The sequence below is a fragment of the Rhinolophus ferrumequinum genome, chromosome 10 (genome assembly GCF_004115265.2).
Source record: "Rhinolophus ferrumequinum isolate MPI-CBG mRhiFer1 chromosome 10, mRhiFer1_v1.p, whole genome shotgun sequence".
Taxonomy (NCBI): Eukaryota; Metazoa; Chordata; class Mammalia; order Chiroptera; family Rhinolophidae; genus Rhinolophus; species Rhinolophus ferrumequinum.
Genome location: NC_046293.1, coordinates 64,213,328 through 64,233,264, shown reverse-complemented (window position 1 = coordinate 64,233,264; position 19,937 = coordinate 64,213,328). Strand labels below are relative to the sequence as shown.

Sequence of the window (19,937 nt, the reverse complement as noted above, 5' to 3'; positions counted from 1 at the left end):
GGCTCAGCTGGGCTGTTCCTTTGCTCCATGTGATTTAGGTTGAGGCTGCAATTATCTGAGGACTCGACCGGTCTGCAATGTCTCAGTTGGCTTACACATCTGATGGCATAGCTTGAAGGCTGATGCCATCTATCTTTTATCTATCTGAAATGGGATGCTCAGACAGCTGGGAGTCTCCCCTCACTTTCTTTTTCTCTCTACTTGGTTTTATGGTCTCTTATACTCTTCACACGGCTTCTCCAGCAGAGCTCCCACAAATAAAAGCAGAAGCTGCCGGGCCTTCTATGGACTTAGGTGTAGAAATTCCACATTCTATTGGTTAAAACACTAAACAGGGCCAGCCCAGACTTCACATGGAAGGGAGTGAATATTGGAAGATCTGGCTCACTGCAAAGCGTCTTTGGAGATGTACTCCACCACACACAACAATTCACTCAAACAATGCAATGTCCTCTCTAATACCATAGCAAGCATTTTTCTTAGATCTAGATTATTGGTTTAACCTGATCTTTTTTTTTCGGTTGAAAACTTTCCTAACGTATCCAGCATTATTGTGTTTGCATCACTACATATTTTTTTCTCTGAAATCATTAAATCAATGCACACTTTCCTATAAAAACATGAATATTCACTATTTTAGATGGTTTAGACATTAGAGGCCTGACATTAAAGCTTTCCCAACAACTGGTAAGAGTGACAACCCTGATAAAATAGAATTATACCTTCTTAAACCTAAAAGACTTAAATCAGAGTTTCCCAAAGAATGTTTCATCTATATAGGTGATACAAGTTATAGATGCTATTATATTATGTGAGCAAGGAGTTTGGAGGATACGCTAGGTTAAACAAAGTTAATGAATTGTTGTTGTTGTTGTTTTTAAGATGAAATTTGTTAGATCTTTAACAGGCAAAATGGGACTGAATAGGTTTTGTTTCCATAACTTATTTGAACGTGAAACTTTTTGTCCCAAAAAATCCCCAGGAACTAAAGTTCCACCAAATACTCTATGGGAAATGATTCTCTAAAACATTTCCTGTGAGGAATGTTATTACCACCCAGTGCTTTTATGACTTGGTCTGGGTTGTAAATTTGTGCTCAGGCTGCCATATTTATGCTCCATGCTTTTCGAAAATATTTAGCAGTGTAAAATAGTATATCCCTAACACATGGGAGTTACAGTAATTATGTTAATAGCTGATAACATTTATTGATCATTTACTATATGCCACATAATGCACTAAGTACTTTATACCCATGTTATAATGCACTAAGTACTTCACACACATTATCCTATTTAATTTTCCTAATAATTTCACAAAGCAGATATCATTATTGTAATCTCCATTTTACAGGGAGGAAACTGAGTCATAAGAAGACAGGCAATTAAGAGGTGGAACTATGACCTGAACCTCTGTTTGTATGACTCCATAGCCTGTGAGTTTAATTAGCTACAGTTCTATACTGCCTTCTCTTCTGCATATCAAATCAAATTTTCAGTTTCTAACATGAATGTTTCAGTTTGCTTTGAGATTTCACAACTTCAGAGGAAACTAGTATTTATCAAACATCTAAAACATGACAGCCCTTGTACTTTTATATATATATTTATTAGGTGGGTTAATTCTTACAATAACCATAGAAGAAAAGTATTGAACATTTTGTGAGGAAAAAAAAGCTCTTTTCATTTGATAGTGAATATTTTGCCATCATAGAATAAGCAGCTCATAAGCCACTTCAGATGATTTCTCAGACACTTACTCAGTTTTGAAGTAGAAACTATCATCCTTCATATTCCTCTAAAGAATGGCTTTACTGAGTTACCCAGAATATCCAAATAGATTTTCGCTTAAATAAGCTCCTTATCCAGCCTATTAAATATCTACGTGGAGTCCTAGTGAAAATTACATAGTATAATATGTTTGGCATCCATACTTACTAAATTCGATGTCCAGGTGATAATGTACATCTTCATCAATCACATATAAGTGTAAAATAAATGAGTGGGAATTAACAGCATGGCTTGAATCTACACATCTTTGCACAACGCCAGTATTAAAAGTATAGCAAAATGGCCAAAATCCCCGTAGAAATATACTTACTTTTGAAGTTATTTCAACATGGCAGCCTGAGCACACATTTATAACCCAGGCCTCTGAGGGTCCACTGAACTAGAAATATAGAAGCACAAAAAAAGAATAAATAATAACAGTAAAGTACTTTAGATGAAGGGTGAGAAGAACAATGGTCACTAGTGAATGAGAAATTTTAACAAATATCTGGAAGACAGGAAGCAGATGGAAGCCTCTAAGCAGATGAAACAGCACAGAATGCCCCACAGAGGGTCTGCAGCAAGGTGAGGTGGGAGCTTTTCTACCAATAGCAACACTGGGACGACCCCAAGCTCAGACAGAGTTCATAGGGATGAAGGAAACATGGGGCTGATTACCTGTTCTTTCAGTCCATATGTGGAAACTAAGATCTATATAGGAAAAACTATTTTCATACGTTTAGCCCTCAATCCCCACCTCTCCTCACAGAGGACAATTAGCCTGGAAATATTACCTAGAGATTGAAAGAATGGACTGTGGAACAAGGTTACCTGGACTGAAAGTCTGCTTCTTCCATGTACTAGCTGTGTGACTTTGGGCAGCTTATGCCTCCATTTCATTGTGTATGAAAGGGGGATAGTAATAGTATCTAACTGAAAGGATTGTTGTGAGTAGTCAATGAATTTATATATGCGATGTTCTTAAAATAGTGCCTGGTTCGTGGTCCTACACCAGTATCAGCTATTGTTTTTATCATCATCATCACCATCATTACCTCCAGAACAAACCTCTTGAGTAAACCACAGGAGCACAGCTGTGGTTTACAATATGGGAATTGGAGTCTGAAAGTGAAGCCCTCCTCTACCTGGAGTGTGGAGGACTAGTACCTAACCGCTGGCTCCTTGCCCATTTAGCTAAAATAATCCTGTCAGAGAATTCCTCCTCCCCCACTACATAGGGCTTCAGTCAGACTTCCCACTAAAGGAATAAAGGTATATATCAGGAAGTGGACCTACTAATAAAGAATAAAGTATACCCACCCCATCTTGTCTGTCATTTGTTCTAAATAGGGATAAAAAACCAAGGGTCACTGAGCAGAATTCACCAGCATCTTCATTATTTTATTTTTTAACTTTTTTAGTAACCAAAATAATTTTGTTTCATTTTTATTTTTTCCAGCTTGATTGGGATATAATTGACTTACAACATTCTGTAAGTTTATGGTGTACAGTGTGGTGATTTGATATACGTGTATATTACAAAATGATTATCACAATAAAGTTAGTTAATATATTCATCATGTCACTTAGTTACAAATAGCAAAAGCTGATCCCAAAGGAATTGGAGATAATTCAGGGAGCAGAAGAGAAGTTTTAAAACAACAACAAACTCTAATTAGAATTCTCAGAGAGAGTTGAGAAGATTTTGCAACCATATATATCCATAAAAGAAACCAAGAACAACAAAAAGGAGAGCTCTTGGCGGTTAAAAACATGATCTCTGAAAATTAAAGTCAAAAGAATGCTAGATTAAAATCAAGATTTCCCAGCATATAAATTAGCATGAAGACAACAAGACAGAAAATGAAGAGAAAAGAACAAAAGCCTTAAAGGGCTAATTCATAATGGTTTCACATAAAACTAACAGGTCATAGGACAAAAAAGGAAGTCACAATAGGCGATACATGTGTTACCAGGAATTAGATCGAAAGACATGTCCGTGGCTGAGGAAGGATTTAATGATTCATATTGAAATGGTCTGTGAATACCAAACCGGGGGAATTGAAGTCCTTAGTGCTCACATCCTTACAGAGTTTCAGGATACTAAGTCCTAAGAGAATATCCTAAAATAAAAACCCAGGGAGAATAACTATGTTAACAAGAAAGCAGTGAGACGCGGGTTGGAATCAGCCACATGAGATGCTAAGTGACAACGCAGTGATGCGTCCCAAGTACCATCCACTTATCTTTGTTTGTAACGTGGGGGGACTGATTGTATGGCCTTTGTTTCCTCAGCCACCCCAACCCAGACACAAAGAAAAGATCATAAGGGCAATCCCAAAATAATAGTTTTTCTTCTGGTTTGGCCCTCTTCAGCAAGATCTCCAGCTAGCCTTCAAATCCTTCCCAAATATTTTAGGATTTCCCCATCATGACTTGCATATCAGTCATTTTGGCTCCAAGAGGTGACCACACATTCCATTTCTCCTGCAGATCACCCTTTGGTGAGGTCTCTTGTTACTGTCAATGCCAGTGTCTGCCAGAAGGTCTGCCACTGATAATTGCCTGAGCCAGAAAGGCTGTCACAGTACTTAACGGCACAGACTGTATCAACAGACTGCCTGGACTCGAATGCCAGTCCAATCCCATACTAAAAGTATAATAACCTTGACCTCTCAAGTCCTCAAATTTAACATCTGTAAATTTGTTTGACAATAATACTGTGTTTCTCTGAAAATAAGACCTAGCCAGACAATCAGCTCTAATGTGTTTTTTGGAGCAAAAAATAAGACCTGGTCTTATTTTACTATAATATAAGACCGGGTCTTATATAATATATAATATAATATAATATATTATAATATAATATAATATATAATATCAGGTCTTATGTTAATTTTTGCTCTAAAAGACGCATGAGAGCTGATTGTCCGGCTAGGTCTTATTTTTGGGGAAACACAGTAACATTTATCCCACAGTGCTTTGTGATGATGAAATGAGATAATCCTGTTGAAGAACTTATCGCAGTGCCTAGCGTGTAGTTAGCATTCAGTATACTTCAGTATACTAGCAAAAACCAAATGAAATCTCATGTGTCATGCCACAGAGACCAGTCAGGGCACACATGCAAAATGCACCATCTCCCATCAGTATGAAGCTGCTATTGCCTTGGGTAATACTTCACTCAAGTGAGCAGTTAACATAATTCTCTTGATTTAGACTCCACTTGCATTCTACTTTAAGCACCCATTCTGAGTGGTGATAGCAATGCAGTGAATTTAAAGTCCTGCTTCCACTCCCCAGGTGGCAAGTATATTTCTAGGGCATTACACACCACGTCTCTGTTGTCTGGGAGTGGAAGGAGGTGGCCCCTTGTACTTGGTTCCCCCATTGTGATGTACTTCAGCTCCTCTAAGCTCATCTTCAATGAATTTAACTACTACATCTCCCTGACACCCAAACTAAAAGCCATTCAGACCTAGCTCTTTGACAGCTACTTACGTGCCACCCTAGCACCTTGGAGAATCTTCTGGGGCTGACGTTGGCCCTTACTATCACCAGCTCCATAGTGAGTGCAAGGGAAATTGTTCTACAGATGACCTGGCCACCTAGGCAGGTATCTCAACTCTTGCTTGTTTCTCAAGCTCAAAGGATGGGCACAGATGCCCTCTTTTCAGCTCCAGACTCTGGACTTATCTGGATTGTTCTGTCCACTGTCTTCTTTGGGGATTCTGGCTGTGAGTTAAGAGAAGTGATGACATTGTAGGTGCATTCTAACCTCTGGTGGCATAAACCTAATTCAACGGCTCTGTGTGAAACCCTCTGCTTGAGGCCCCTTGTCCCAGGGTCGGTCCCATTGCCTGATTACGCACATGTCATGAACAACGCACTGAGAGATCCACTCTTAGCAGAGGTTTTTTTTCCTTAGCAAACAATGACTGCTCTATTTAATTTATATCTAGTGGGTTATACCCAAGTTTAAATCAGTCATTTTTTTTTCCAGAAGGAAATGAACACAAAATCTTAAATTAGTGTGCTTAATAATAATACTAATAGCTACTGTTTGTAAACTATTCACTATGAGCCAAGTACTGTGCTAAGGTTGATTTATCTTTACAGTCTTGAGGGAAAGGAATTCTGATACCCATGTTACAGAACAGATTACTGAAGTTTAGAGAGATTAAACTTGTCCAAGTTCACAGAGCCAGAAAATAACAGAGCTGTAAATAGTGGTGTGTCCACCTGAATCCAAAGCCCATGCTCTCCACCACTATTTTAAAATAATAATAATAGCAATGGGACCTAATGAGAAACTTAGCTTCGGTACTCTTTTGTTTTCCAACAAATTGTGTGTTAATCTAAGTCACATGTTCCATTAAGCCTTTGTAAAATGAAGGCAATGGCAACAAAATAGAACTGGTGTTAGTAGAACCGTTTATAAGAGTAAGGAAAAGAAAGTCCCATGAGAATTTTCTATTCTCTAAACACGTACAGAAGCTTTTGGAGGAGACGTAAAGCAAATTATTGAAATTTGGTGGGCTGGTTCTATTTAAATCTTCCATGAATGTATTTACTGGGCTGCTCCAGCATAGTGATAAGGGATAGTCCCCAGCTGATAATTAAATTAAAAAGTCAAAATTTCTAATTTGAATATTTAATGCTAATTTATCTCTTTGTTGGTGTTTGTTACTGTACCCAGTAACATGCATTCATTTGGCCAGTTTCCTTTGGGGCTTCAGTTAGCAAACTACCTGGGGAGGGGGTGATCTTTGGAAATTAAAAATTAACAAACCAGATTCAACCAGTAAGTGGTAAGTGACACATCACTGTTCAGACACTTTTACGTTCTTAATAGAAAATAGAATCCAGCACCGACACCCTTTTATAAACCTGACTAACAAGATATTTTCTCCAAGCAGAGGGAACACGAAACTGGCTGCTCCTTAGAATCAGTTGTCTAACCGAGTTTAATATTTCCATTTGGTTTTCTGCCGTTATTATTATTGTCATTTTAAGTTACACACTACAGCCATAGCATATGCCTCTGGCTACATGAGGAAAGAAAAATTCAATGTTAGTGTTTGTCTTATTTGCATTTCACTTGAAGCAATTTGGTTGGCCACATGGAGTGAATAAAGCTGTCATGTTATTATTTTTTTCCCAAAAGAACACAATAACTATAATGGACCATGCATTCATTACTGAGGAGATTAATTTTTTTCTTCCATTGAATAGCATAAAGAGGGGATAATTTCAAACTGAATTGTGCCTGGTGAATCGTGATATACATTTCCAACCTAGGCATATAACAGGTCCCAGATTTTCTGTCAGTGTTTTCCAAACATTTAATCTTTTTTGATGGCTATTACTCAGAATGCAATAAAAACATTTTATTTATTTATTTTTTTGCTTATATATACCAATTTTCTGCAGGGAAATGTGAATTACAATATAGACTTTGACTCTTCGAAAGTATTCTCTTGTTGAATACTTAGCTTTCATTATTCCTTAGCGACTTGAATTCTCTCTTCCTTTTTTCTCTTTGTATATTGTCTCCTTTACATTCTCAGCTAACATCTAGCCATTGTGAAACCCTTCCTTATGTATTAGAGACCTTAGCTATGTTCGTACCAGGGTTCAGAGGTGCCTGGCCCTGCCTGCATGTTTGTTGTGGTGAACCCCTCAGAGCTCTATTTGCATCAAGCATTGAAGGTCTCCCTAGGAAATAGCTCGTTATAAGACAGGAGAGAGTTGAGGGAAATACATTTGCTTCAAAATAATGGGGTAGGGCTGGAGGGGAGTGTCATTTGGGCAAACCGTGATCAGTCGTATCATTTATTCCCCATTTTGTCCCCTTTGGGCATGGGGACAAGGAATAAAAACCTTAAGAGTTGTTTTACCAAAAATATCTTTAGACATTGAGAGCACAAAGAAACAGTTTTGGTAACCTAAGTAACAGATGATAATAATTAACATTTATTGAGCTTTTCCTAATTTCTAAACATTTAACAGATATTGTCATAATCATCACAGTGGCCTTATATTTTTTAGATGAGGAAACTGAGGCTTAGAAGGGATATACATCTTGCCTGTGGACATGAAGCTAAAAGGTGGCAGGTCCAGATTTTAACTCAAATCTCCCTGATATTAAAAATCTATACTTTTAACCACATTGCAGTACTGACTCCCCCCAGGGCCAACTGGATTACACGGGAGTACAGAGTAGAAACAGTAGGCTGAGAAGTCATTCGTGTCGGCCTACATCCACAGTGTAAGCTGAGAGAATAATGGACACTAATGCACTGTCGGTATGGGTAGCTGATACATTTGCACCCTTATCAAAAGCCTCTTGTTGGCTTTTTGGCAACCTCTTCACTGCTGAATAAGAGAGGGAGAAAGTGGCTCCTGGCAGATGATAGGCTAGATGACCACGTTGAGAATACAAGTAAAATAACTCCTGGATTTCCCAGAATAATTAGGGAAGGATTCAAAGGCAATTGAATTTCTGCTAAATTGGGGGCAGAATAAAATGAATTCTGTTTTGCTACTGTTGTTTTTTTTTAAGATGTATTTTTTTTTTATTTTTCAATTACAGCTGACATCCAATATTGTATTAGTTTCAGTGTACAGCATAATGGGTAGACATTTATATAACTTATGTAGTGATCCCCCCAGTAAGTCTAGTACCCTCTGCAACACCATACACAGTTATTGCAATATTATGGACTATATTCCCTAAGCTGTACTTGATATCCCCATGACTATTTTGTAGCTGCTAATTTGTACTTCTTAATTCCTTCACCTTTTTTGCTGTTTTTATGACCCTATTTTTAACCTCAGCCTATTTAGGCCTAGGGAAACAGGTTATGCAAAGAAACCTCTAAATCGGGATTTGTCTGGTGTTGAAACAAGGAAAATGGACCCTTGTTTTTATCTTTTGATGCCCTTTAATTTCAGTGTGTGACTTCTGGGAGAGTGAAAACAACTCCGATTGCTCTGTTTTCTTCCCTCTGAGCTTGCTTAGCAACAGGACAAAATCTGCCTCCTTTTCTCCCTACCCTCAATTATTATTCAAAAACTATTGCCAAGTGCAGGCCCTTTACCAAATGAGAAAGTGCTCCATCACCAATCCTGTTGGGAACACCCACTCTGCCCAAGAAGCACAGAGCAAGGCACTGTGGGCTTCAAAGCCGAATGAGCTGTGGTTCACTTAGTTTCACCCTCATGGAGGGAGATAGATCGGTATGTAACTGATCACACACAAGACGGAATAAAACAGCGCTAAAAGGAGGCAAAGTAACAAAATGTACAGGGGGCTTTAGGCATCAAGTGGCGTTCTCGCAGGGGGTTTTGCCCACTTCTCCATCAATCCTGTTTAAGTAGATGTATGTTTGGACTAGGTGCGATTTCACATTATTCCTCTTGGCTTTCTCACTCTGTGCCTTCAGTTATTTCATTCTTCTTGGGCTCCCTTGCAGTCTTTTTCCCTGTCCGAATCTCTTTTCAGACACCCACTGAAATTACTGAGCTCCCTCTCAGAACCACCTTAAGATCAAACTCTTAACAACGTGTTCTTGCCAACCATTGCTCTTTAAGTCCATCTGTCTCCTTGTCTGCTCAGAAGAGCCCAAAAGTATTAGTAAGACTTTAATAATCCTTAAGCCCCATGGGGGAAATGCATTTAAACTAGTTAATAAGACCACGGACTAAGGGCAAAGCGCTAAGATCGACTTTTATGTACCCAATAACTGCCTTAGATGTCAGTTTTGCACCAGGGGGTCCTTAATGAGTTAAGTAACGGAGAGAGTCTTTGAAATGGTTTGGCCTTTCCTCCTTCCTTTATTAGCCAGTGTCTAGCCTACTCTGCTGGAACGAACAGCTACAAAATGCAGAAGAGAGCAGTAGCAAGGAAAAAGCTTCATGATCGCAGGGGCTTCTGACTTGTTCACTGCTCTAGCTCCATTACCTAACACAAAGTGGTGCTAAATAAATATTTGCTGAAAGGAAGAGAGAAGGGGAGACTGAGTTAAACATTGGACTTGGCTTGTACTAGATGAATTCTAAGGTCCCTTTTCACTGAGATGTTATGAGCCAGTTAGAGTGAAAAGAACTTAAATTTGAAAAAGTCCATTAAACTCATCAAGTTGCATTGTTTTCTATCCTATCCTCTCTGTATATAGAAGTTGTTCAACAGTGGTATGGCCGATATTGAGATCAAGTAAGGGAGACTAGAATCAAAGCAATGGAAAGAATTTCAAAAGGCCATTTATTTTATCTCCAGTTGGCAACTAAATCACCCCATAAAAGGCTGTGGGATGACATCATGGAGAGAGTGCAAGCTTTGGAGTCAGAGCTGGATTTGAATTCCTGTTCCACTGCTTATAGTTTATGTGACCTTGGACAACTTAATAGCTTTGAGCTTCTGTTTCCTCTTCTATAAAATACGTACTGTAAAGCGATATGCACATAATTAAATATTTTTTTAAAAGGTAGGCCTCAATTTCGCTTAAGATTGATCAGCATCTTACAAATTCCTAATCTTTTAATTCTACAAATTTTGTAATTCTGGCCTTTACTCACTTTTTAAAAAATGTTTTACTTACTTTTGTTTGGATATCAGTTGAAAAATATCACTACTGCCAAATCCCTGTTTGTACAATAACCCTTCATAAACATGAAGATCTTTGCCAATTCCCTTGTGTGCCTGTTGTAAAACCCAACCCCCACTTTGCCTTGTTCATCAGAGGTTTTTGAAGAATTCTTTTAAACAGTTAGTATATCACTGGGTCTTAACCTGCCTGAAGACAGGGTCTTGTTTTCACTCTGGCAAAGGAAAACCTGAAACACTAATTGGAATTCTAACTATAGAAGATATATATCAAAGCCAGAGGAAAAGAAAATGTATTATCTCCTTCTATGGAATGAAGGTTATACTCTCTCCAAAGACTTTTAAGTTTCAAACAGTTGTTACACAGCTAATCGACTTACAAGGTGATTGGAGACAGAGGCATCTTTGTCTCTAATAGGAAGTGTTTAAAAATGGAGTAAAATCTGCTAGATCAGGCACTGAGTCTTAGTCCTTGCTAATTCTCAGGGACCAGGGTCATGTCTGGCACCCAATACTAGCCAGAAATCTCGGTGAAGCAGAATTGAAATAATTTTGTCACCTCCATAAAAACTACAAGGCTATACAGGAATGCTTTTAAATAGAAAACCAGAGAATATAAAAGTTGAAACCTAATAATATTAATAGTATAATTTTTAAAGTGATCCTACTATTTTCTTAAGAATATTGCCCTTTTAAAGCAAAGAATGTCACTTTATTATTTTTTTAAAAAGCTATTGAAAACATATTTCAAAGGCCATTAGTTCTGGATCATAAACCACTGTCTCTTTCCTGGCTCTAATTAAAAATTCTCAGTAAGAAGATTTATTAAAAAAATCGATTTGTCTCTGTCGAATAGATTCATTCCCATAAGCTTTTGTCTTCAGTAGATGGACCATTCTGCTGCATTTACTCAGGAGTTGCCATTTTCTTTGATGGCTGACATTCATTAATATACGTGCAGCAATGGAAACATTTCATAAATGTATGAAGGATACATTTCATAAATGTATGCTTTTATTTAAGGCATAAAATAATCCAAATACATCGATGTCTTCTGCCTTGTAACTCAGTAAGAATGCTAATGGCTGCATTATGGGGTTGCAATGCAGAGTAAGATAATGAATAGAAGTCATTCAACATATGTCTGGGACATAGAAGGTAGTAGGTGCCAAAATAATGTTATAAGTGATTATAGGAACAACAGTAGTAAAGAGATCAGGTTCATCTATCAGGCAGGCCTGAGTTCAAATCCCAGCTAATCTACTTTACAGCTATGAAATTTGGGGCAAGTTTTTTAATCTCCGTAAGCCTCAGCTTTTCCATTTACAAAACCTGGATACTTAGGACATCTATCTCAAAGCCTCTTTTGAGAGGATTGAGTGAGATAATCCATTTAAAGAATCTAGCACAATATATGTTGCTTGGTGTATATTCAATAAATGTCTATTAGTATTGTTGCCATGATCATTAATTGTAATAGATAATTAATTTTGTCTGTACTTTTTTCAGGGAAAAATGGTAAATAAATTAGATATCAAGACAAATACTCAATGAAACACTTTCCAACATACTACCCCTGACTATTTCAGGTAGCATGGTAATATGAACGATAATTCTTGTTCATTAACATTGTATTTGATGGTTACATTTGAGAATCAAATGAATCTAAAATCTTGAAGTGAAAGAAATAATAATTTAGTATAATAATTATAAATGAAGGGAGGGTATATATATTGGGCATCAGTTGGGGCTTTCACAGAATATAGATGATTCTTTTTCCTAAGACCTTGATACTTCCTGGAGAAGTGGTGGAAGTAAGCATGAGAATTTGAAAAATATCCCTCTTTGCTTATAATGTGTTCTCCCTTCCATTTTGAGGATCATTCACTTATTTATAAGATTAATAACTAAAGTTTATTTTTAAGAATTTTAGCTGAGTAGAAAATATTTGAGAAATTCAACAGTATGTAGTTGAATTACAAGTGTTCCATTCTCGGAAAGCTTTCTCCTTTGTGATACAAAGATGGCTGCAACAGTTTCAGAACATGCATCTTATTCGTGTTTAAATACAAACAAAAAAAGCATGCCAGTCTTTTCCAAAAGTTCTAGGAAATATTTCAGTGGAATCTCAATGGCATTGATTTGGTCACATCTCTATCTCCAGACCCATCACTATGCACAGGAGAATCTGAGGCTTTGTGTAGCTAAGCTTGGCTTAGACACCATCTCTAGGCCAGGGTTGAAAGCAGTGCCACCAGGAGCATATATAGTGAGAGTAACAACTGATAGATCCCCAGTCAACAATTAGGGTGGGCTGGATTCTGATTGGCCAAAAACTAACAAATGTGTACTCCTCTAGGGAAGGCTGATAGGCCATGGGATGGTAGAACAACAAGATGGGGACTCTGTAGTTGGGAAAGATGGAAGCTGAGAAACCACTAAAGGAAATCTTTAAAGCTATAAACATTTGATATGAATGAACATCAAAAATTTTTTTTACAGTTTTATTTTTGTGTACATATTTGCTTAACAATCACTAAATTTCTAGGCCAGGTTCAGGCAACTGGAGAACCTTGATAAGTAGTTTATATTGTCTAGAACCAGGGTATGCTACCAACCCAGTCTGGAGCAAAATGAGAAATAATATCTTTCTAAAGAGAGGTTTAGAAATTCTGATCCAGTAGATTAAGATATTTTCTTTCTCTGGTAGCAGGGCTGAAGCATACCTGGCTGCTAGACTACCATTCCTGTAGGGATAGCCAAGAAAACAGGGTACAGACCACCAATAACAAGACCGACCAATCCACCCTGTGTTACAGTACAGGTTTCACGATTCAAATCACCTGTATTCAATGGTAAACTTACAAAACCTCTGTAAGATGCATTTGCTGTAAAAAATGGGATTACTTATGCCATTGGTAAGCCTGCAGCTATACGAGTCTGTGTCACATTTAAGATGCACGAAACAAGACTGTTTGCCATTAGAGCAGCATTAAGTCCAATATATGGTCGTCCATGTTCAAGTAGATCCCTTTCTGCTTCTGGAAGTTGGTTAATTTTTCTTGTTATAATATCAAAAATTTGGTTTTCCTTGACAGCATAATCTGGTTCATGATTTTCCAATTGCGCCTTATGTTGCCCTCCCAGCAGTCCGTACTGCCTCTCCTCTTCCTCAGCTACTAAGGTTCACTGCAAGCTTTGCACAACTCACCCGGGCGCAGCCATATTTGGCTGACACATGACTTAGCTGACAACATCAAATTCTTCATTATTATGGTAGAAATACCATTTTTGAAATTTTGAAAGTTATTTTAGTAGTAGTGAGAATTGCAGTGCTACTTCATGTAGAAGGCAATATCTTTGTGGAATCTATCACCAAGAGAAGGTACTTCTGAAAAATATAATTAATTCAAAAGATTTTGGGGGGAAAAGCCTAAATTGGTAAGGTGGAGAAGAGATAAAACAGCCCAAATTCCCACAACTCCCTTCAGAGCTAAAAGACCCTCTGAAGCAATCTGTATATTCTCCAAGGTCTAGATAGTCCACTGACATCAATAATCCTGTTCAACTCAACAAGCATGATGAAAATGGTTTTACATGCAATGTTAAATCCCTGAAAAACTTTAGGGATTAAGCAGAAAGAAGCAACCAGACTATAAAGAAAATGTTTTCTGTGCATTTCCATATCCAACAGAGAGAAAAAAACAGCCATAATCCGCATAAGTAAATCAACAGAAAGAAAGAAAAACATGCTGTAAAATTTGAGGAAATTTTGCTTGGGACCAAGAACAAGCAAAACAAATGATTGTGTATTAGAGCTAAACATTTATATACAAATATTTTGTGTTTTATTTTTAAATTTTTTCTCATTATACACATATAAAATAAATATATTATTAAATTATATGGTTATATGTCATATATTAAATAATATAAAATATTACATATTGCTATTATACATAGTCTCATAGTTGATAATTAACTATTCAATAAGGAAGGGCATTTTTGTTTCCTTTTCATCTTGCTCTCCTGAAATAAGTGTCTGATGAAGATTCTGATTCATTCATTGTAGCTTATTTCATCAAAAAGCTAGAAATCCTTAAGATGTAAATGTGTCTTTTCAGTAGGCTTTCATTCCCTTTTCTTTTTTTTCTGGGGTATTATTGCGCTTTCCTGGTGATTTGGACACTGAGGAATGATAAAAAAAATTACCTATTTCAATGATTTGTGGCTCATTATGGGCACTGAGGGACAAAGTTGAAATAAAAAGTCACAATGAGATTTGATTGTTCTTCGTGTCGTGTCAAATGCTTCTTCTACATCTATTAATATGATCATAAGATTTTTATCTATTTTGTTTATGTGGTGTGTCACGTTAATTGATTTGCGGATATTGAATCAAGCTTGCATCCCAGCAATAAATCCCATTTGATCATGGTGTATGATCTTTTTAATGTACTACTGAATTCAGTTTGCTAACATTATGTTGATGATTTCTGCATCTATGTTCATCAGGGATATTAACCTATATACATATATATATATTTATTTTTTCTTGTAATGTCTTTGTCTGGTTTTGGAATCAGGGTAATTGTGGTCTCATAGAACGAGCTCGGGAGCTTTCCCTCCTCTTGAATTTTTTGGAATAGTTTGAGGATAGGCGTTAATTCTTCTTTGAAGGTTTGCAAAAATTCACCTGTGAAGCCATCTGGTCCTGGACATTTGTCTGTTGGGAATTTTTTGATTATTGATTTGATTTTGTTAATAGTAATCAGTTCAGATTTTCTGTTTCTTCTTGATTCAGTCTTGGGAGATTGTGTGTTTCTAGGAATTTATCCATTTCTTCTAGATTGTCCAATTTGTTGGTATATAATAGTTCATAATATTTTCTCATAATCCTTTGTGTTTCTGTGGTGTCAGTTGTCACTTCTCTTTCATTTCTGATTTTATTTGGGTCCTCTCTTTTTTTCTTGATGAGTCCGGTTGAAGGTTTATCAACTAAGTTTATTTTTTCAAAGAACCAGCTCTTGATTTCATTGATCGGTTGTATTTTTTTTTAAGACTGTATTTTATATATTTCTGCTCTGATCTTTATTACTTCCTTCCTTCTACGCACTTTGGGCTTTGTGTGCTATTCTTTTTATAATTCCATTAAGTGTAAAGTTAGATTGTTTATTTGAGATTTTTCTCATTTCTTGAGGTAGACCTGTATTGCTATGAATTTTCCTTTTAGGAATGCTTTCACTATGTCCCATTGATTTGGGGTTGTTGTGTTTTCATTTTCATTTGTCTCAAGGTATCTTTTGATTTGTTCTTTGATCTCATTGTTGACCCATTCATTATTTAGTAGCATGTTAAGTAACTTCCATGTGTTTTTGTGTTTTTCAGTTTTTTTTTCATGTAATTGATTTCTACTTTCATACCACTGTGGTCAGAGAAGATGCTTGATATGATTTCAATCTTAAATTTATTGAGACTTGTTTTGTGGCCTAACGTGGTCTAGCTAAGAAAATGTCCCATGTGTACTTGAAAAGAATGTATATTCTGCTGCTTTGGAGTGAAATACTCTAAAAATATCAATTAAATTTATCTAGTCTAGTGTATCCTTTAAGGCTGCTGTTTCCTTGTTTATTTTCTGTCTAGAAAATCTGTCCATTGATGTCAGTGGGGTGCTACAGTCCCCACTAGGAGCGCATTACTGTTGACGTCTGTCAATATTTGCTTTATATATTTAGGTACTCCTACATTGGCTGCATAAATGTTTACCAGGGTTATATCCTCTTATTGGAACAATTCCTTTATCATTATGTAATATCCCTCTTTGTGTTTTATTACAGCCTTTCTTTTAGTGTATTGTCTGATATAAGTATTTACTACCCCAGCTTTTTTTGTTTCCATTTGCATGGAGTATCTTTTTCCATCCTTTTACTTTCAGTCTGTGTTTGTCTTTTGATCTCTTACGACAGTGAGACTCTTGTAGACAGTATATGTATGGCTCTTGTTTTCTTATCCATTCAGCTACCCTATATCTTTTGATTAGAGTATTTAATCAATTTATATTTAAAGTGATTTTTGATAAATACATAGTTATTGCCATTTTGTTATTTATCTTTATGTTCTCCCCCTGACCTTCTTCTTAATGAAGTCCCTTTAACATTTTTGTATTACTGGTTTTGTGATGATTAACTCCTTTAGCTTTTTCTTGTCTTGGAAGCTCTTTATCTTTCATTCAATTTTAAATGTTAGCCTTGCGGGATAGAGTAGTCTTGGTTGTAGGTCATAGCTTTTCATCACTTGGAATATTTCATGTCAATCCCTTCTTTTCTGCAAAGTTGAAAAATCAGACGACAATCTTATGGGAGCTTCCTTGTAAGTAACTAGTTGCATTTCTCATTCTTCTTTTATGATTCTCTGTCTATAATCTTTGTCATTTTAACTATTATGTGTTTTGGTGTGGGCCTATTTGGGTTTATCTTGTTTGGGACTCTGAAGTTCCTGGACTTGTATGTCTATTTCCTTTGCCAGGTTAGGGAAGTTTTCAGTCATTATTTCTTCAAATACGTTCTCAATCCATTGCTTTCTCTCTTCTCCTTCTGGTGCTCCTATAATACAAATGTTGTTACTCTTGATTTTGTCCCAGAGGTCTCTTAAACTATCCTCATTTTTTTTTTTTTTTTTGGATTCTTTTCCTTTTTTGCTTTTCCGATTGGGCATTTTCTGCTACCTTGTCTTCCAAATTGCTGATTCAGTCCTCTGCTTCATCTAGTCTTATGATGATTCCTTCTAGTGCATTCTTCATTTCAATTATTGTATTTTTCACTGCTGACTGGTTCTTTATTATGATTCCTATGTCCTTTTTAATGCTTGCTATCGCTTTATTGAAGGTCCTTGAGCATGCTTATAAGCATTGTTCTAAACTCTGTATCTGGTAGATTGCTTGCCTCCATTTCATTTAGCTCTTTTTGTGAAGTTTTCTCCTGTTTTTTCATTTGGGACACATTTCTTTGTTTCCTCATTTTGGCTGCCTCTCTGTATTTGTTTCTATGTATTAGGTAGATCTGCTATATCTCCCAGTCTTTTCCAAGTAGCCTTAAGGCTTAGGTGCCCTGTGGGGCCCAGTGGCACAGTTTCCCTGGTCACCTGTGCTGGCTGCTCCAGGAGTATCTCTTGTGTGGGTTGTGTGTGACCTCCTGTTATAGTTGAGCTTTGATTGCTTTTGGCACATCAGTGGGTGGGATTGATTCTCAGGCTGACTGGCTGTGGAATTTGGCCACCTCCACAGCTTATAATGTACATGGGTTTACCCCACAGAGTGGGATTGCCCCAGTGGGCTCTGATGCCTGTTGAGACTGTGCTTTGGGTGTGCCACTTGTGGGGCTAATTCGGTAGTACTCTGCTGTGGTCTGAAGCTGACGTCCAGGTATGTTGGTTCTGGAACCTCTTGGGAGGGGCTCTGGTGCAGCTGTAGGTCACCCACTGCCTGTGACTGGCCCAGGACCACCTGGAAGAAGCTGCAAACTGATCTGCAGTTGGTCATTGCCTGTCCTAGGCCTAGAGGTGCATGGGAGAGGCCACACTGGGAATTGAAGATGGTTGCCACCAGTACCGAGCCTGGGGATAGCTCTACAAAAGACCCAGGACACACTGGGTGTCCTGCTGGCTCCAGTCTCAGCTCTTGATAGAGCTTCATGTTGAATATGAGTTGGGTAAGGTGAGGTCTCAGGGAATCACCAGGATAGGATGAGTGATGTTCACCAGGTTAATGTATAGATTCTGATTTGGTGCCAGTGCTGAGCCTAGAACTACTAAGAAAAGTCTGAGAGCACACCAAGGCCCAGTGCTACTTCCCTGAAGCCCACTGGCATTATACAAGTTGGGTGGGGCAGAGTCCCAGGGAGACACCAGGGTGGAGCAAGTGGAGTTCACTAGGCCAATGCAGATTCATACTTGGCCATGTGAGGGAGGGCTCAACACAGGGAAGATGGCAACTGTCCTTCCAGTCCTCACCCTGGAGCCATACAACTCAGTCTCTTCCTATATGACTCTGACATCTCCTTAGTCAGTGTCCCTCTGCCAGAGCCCAGGGTGAGTGCCAATGAGCAAGTGAGTCTATGCATGGGTCCTTTAAGAAGTTGTCTGGGTTTCCCACACCATTCCATCCTACCTGCTCAGTCATACTCCCCACTGTTTTTCACAGCCAGATGTTGGGGGGGGCTCCTTTTTCTGGCACTGGTAGTCCAGGCTTCGGAGCATGGTGTTGTGCTGGGGTCCCTCACTCCTCCAAGGGGAAACCTCTGTGGCTGAGGTATCTCTTCTGATTCTCAACTGCCACATGCAAGTGTGGGGCCAACCCATTCTACGTCTATACTCCTCCTACCAGTCTTGATGTGGTTTCTTCTTTATATCCTTAATTATAAAACTTTTGTTCAGCTAGACTTCAGATGGTTGTCCAGATTGATTGTTCTATAATTTAATTGTAATTTTAATGTGGTCACAGGAAGTGGCAAGCACAGCATTTATCTACTCCACCATCTTGGATCTGCTCCTGAAATAAAACCTTTAAAAAATATATATATGGACATTATATTCCAGAACCCAGGATTTTTTAAAAATGGATTTTGGGTCAGAGTGGGGCAGTTGTTTAATTTATTCCTTACCTGTGCCCATTGATATGCTCGAAGGCATGATGATATAAGTAAAGCCATATACATATTTGTTCACTCATTAAACAACTATTTATTGGACTCACTCTAATGTGCCAGAAATATAACACTGAACAAGATAAAGTATTTGCCTAGTGGGAAGAGAGAAATTAAATTTTAAAAATGCTAAATTATAAGTGTAGTAAGTGATACAAAAGATAAGCAAAGGTATGAGTGTCCAACTAAAGTACCAAAATGGTTTGAGACGAAAGGAGTACTATCTGGGGTGCATCTTGAAGGAAGAGTTAGATAGGTGTAGGTGGTGAGGGTAAAGGACTAATGGCAAGAAGTGAAAGGAGTGATATTTTAAGCAGAGGGTATTACATCTGTGAAGGTTCTGAGATGGAAAGAAACATGAGATGGTCAATGAGCTACAAGAAGACCAATAGGAAGAAGACAGTGTGAGAGTGTGGGCCAAAACTGGAAAGATAAGCAGAGCAGAACTCATAAGAATCTTTGAAGGCATAAGGATCTGAAGATCTATAAACCAATAACAATGGAAATACATGAGGGAGATATTTTTTGAGAGCCTGTCAATTTTGGTTTTTGTGTGTGTGTGTGTCTGTGTGTGTTTTTTTGTTGTTTTGTTTTTTTGTTTTGTTTTTTTTGAAAGATCACCTTTTCCACTTTGGGGAATTAATTGGAGAAGTATATACACAGAAATAGGGAGACCATTTGTGTTTATCATGATGATCCAGTGGGCATCAAAGTTGATGGAAATAGAAAGATCTGAAAGATATTTAGGAGGCAGAATCAATAATATAATGGGGAAAGTGAGTGAACGTGACTCCCATGTTTCTAGATTGAATGGAGGCAGGGAGAGTGACCACTGACATTGGGGCCTCCAAAGGCAGAGGA

The 19,937-nt window shown here is 37.7% G+C and overlaps 1 pseudogene; it reads right to left on the bottom strand.

Moving 5' to 3' along the window:
- Positions 1–12,913: 12,913 nt before the first annotated feature.
- On the bottom strand, positions 12,914–19,062 carry LOC117028847 (transmembrane protein 126A-like; annotated as a pseudogene).
- Positions 19,063–19,937: the final 875 nt, after the last annotated feature.